Source organism: Phasianus colchicus, chromosome 8, assembly GCF_987193195.1.
Source record: "Phasianus colchicus chromosome 8, bPhaCol1.hap1.1, whole genome shotgun sequence".
NCBI classification, from domain to species: Eukaryota; Metazoa; Chordata; class Aves; order Galliformes; family Phasianidae; genus Phasianus; species Phasianus colchicus.
The window spans coordinates 20,451,345-20,454,136 of NC_143443.1; positions in this window are offsets into that span (position 1 = coordinate 20,451,345).

Sequence of the window (2,792 nt, forward strand, 5' to 3'; positions counted from 1 at the left end):
GTTTTTGTTTCATTATACTTCTTGTTTCTTACTGGTTTGTTTATTTACTTATTTATTTTGCCAACCTCTATCGCTGAATCTGAGTATGGCCCACGTTGGAGTTGACCTCAACTATCATGTTTCTCCAACCCCACTGCCATGGGCAGGACCACCACCCTCCTTATTTGATACTATACCAGGCCTTGATCGTCTGCAGGTTTAGGGCATCCACAAACCTTTTTGGGTAGCCCATTCCCGCAGCTCACTCCTCTCCTAGTAAACAGCTTATCTCTGACATCCAACCTAAATTTTCCCTCCATCAATTTAAAATCATTTCCCCTTGTCCTGCTGTTATCTACCCTTTCTATGAGTTGGCTCCCCTCCTGTTTATTGGCTCCCCGTAGGTACTGAAGGGCTGCAATTAGGTCACCCTGTAGTCTTCCATGCTTTTCTACAGGCTGCACCAGCCCAGCTTCTTCAGCCTGTCTTCATAGGGGAGGTGCTCCAGCCCCTTGATTATCTTTGTGGCCCTTCTCTGGACCCTCTCCAACAGCTTTCTGTGTTTTTCCTCCTTCATTAAGGAGTAACATACAAGCTGAGGTGAGGATATTGGTGGTTTCTGGGGCCTAGGACTGACTCATGTAGCACAGCTCTTCCCTTAATCTTGCCCATGTCCTGTGTCAAGCAGCCTCAGGTGTAAGTTCTCTTCCAGTTAATGTCTCTTCCATGTTCATTTGTGCTTAAGTCTTCTCCTATTGCATTTTTTTTCAGAGCCAAATCTAGACAAATGTTAGACATTTCTGTGTGTTTATGGTACAAATAGGGTGTGCTCAGGGGTAGTTGTATTTTGCCTGGTTCCCCATGAACTGTCAGTGTTGTTCTCTGCTGGTGCTTTATTCCTCCTCTTTTTTCAAACTGGATGTTGTTATTATTGCATGTTCTGTGGTAACTTGGCCTTGATTAATGGGGTTGGTGATTTTGCTTCTCTAATGCTATGGCTAATTTGGCAGGTAGTTTAGACCTATGAAGTTTTTGGCTCTCTTCTCTGCTTTCTGGGTGGGGGGGAAGGAGAAGAGACCAGGACAGGGGATGCAAGTAGAACTAGCTGCTGTCTAAGAAGGAGAGTGGGGTAAGAAGAGCATTAAAACAATGCCAGCAAATGGGAAAGATAGGTAAGTCAGCACAAAGGGAGTAGCAAAAGGTATGATATGTTTTGATAATTATCTTAGTGCTAAGATTGCTACCTGAAGTGAAGTTCTGAAGGTTCTCTGATTGCTGTTGTAAATCCAGTAAAACTTAAATGGGTGTAAGTACTCTGCGTACAAGCTTCAGTAATATTTCTGTAGCAATGCACAAAGCGATACAAATCACTTTGCCAGTACAGATTTTCCTGAACAAGTATCTATAGCGTCCCACCTCAAATGTGTGGATCAGCCAGTACCTTGCAAAGAGGGTCTGTCTTTCACCTCTATGCTTTGTTAGTTCATCTTTTCAAAGAGCTGTGAAATCTTTTAGAACTTGCCATATAATATTTTTTTTCAGGTAGAAAGAAGAAAACCACTCTTGCCTGCAGGTATACAGAGCATGCTGAAAAGATCATATTTTCAGACTTCCTGCATAATTTAGAATCTAGCTAGATCAAAGGTCAATTTTTTTTGAATATGAGCTAGAAAATGGGAACATTAAACTGAGATGGTGTATAAATTTCCATAGTCTGACAGTCTCAATGACACCTTCATAAACTAATTGCCTTAATTTGATGGCTTTTATAGAAAAATGAGTTTATAATTAATAGGTCTTGCAAAGTTGGAGATAATCCTACAGAAATGATTCTGTATTTTCTAGTAGACTAGATATAAATTATGTGTGCAAGAGAGATGTCTGTGTATACTACATACATCTCAGATGTGTACTTAGTAGCCACATGATGCTAGACCTATCAGAGCCTGACTTGTAAGGGGAAATCATCAAATATATTGAAAAGGAAAAAAAAGAAATAAAAAAGCAGTGTTCTACTGCCATTTAGCCCTCAAGGAATGAAAAGACTGATTGGATGATCTGCTTATTGTAAAGCTCTTCATGAATAATGGAAAATGCATGCCACCAGTTTTCACAGACTTTACCTAAAAACCTTTGAAAAGAAAAAAGACAGTATTCAGAAAGCATATTTAGATAAACCCAAGCATATTCCAATAGAGAAGACCTACATCCCTGCCACTGCACAGAAAACACACTGATGTTTCTGTGCCACTCAACTCACTTGCTGTACGAAGTTGGCAGCATCAGCCTTAGGACCCTGGAAGGTATCACAGGGGTGAGCCAGACAAACCCCACAGAAAATAAAGTAAGTACTAATAAGTGTTTCTCTACATAGATTTTAAATGAATTACTCTTGAGACTTTTCTTTGTCTAGCAGTTAAGATGCATTCCATGTGAAATAATATTAGCTTTTACTTGTATTTGAGCTAGATTATTAAGACTATATAGTAATAAGGTTCCCCTTTGACATTAACAAGTTTTTGAGTGCAAAAAGATATGCCATAACTGGGAAGTGCAACAAGCTTGAACTGTGTATCACAGAAATTATAACTGATTTTGCCTTGCATTAGTTTTGAGCTTTTACAGTACAAAATAATACAGTATATATAGTGAAGTAATAAGGTTTTCATTAAACCAAGTTATTTGTAAAAAGATGGAAAAATAAAAGGTCTAAGCAGATGGCAAAACATTTAATCTTTAATAAAGAAAACTTATTGTTGTTTAGCTTCTAATGAACAGCAGCATCCTCTACTCTTGCAGCCTGTCAGCACCAC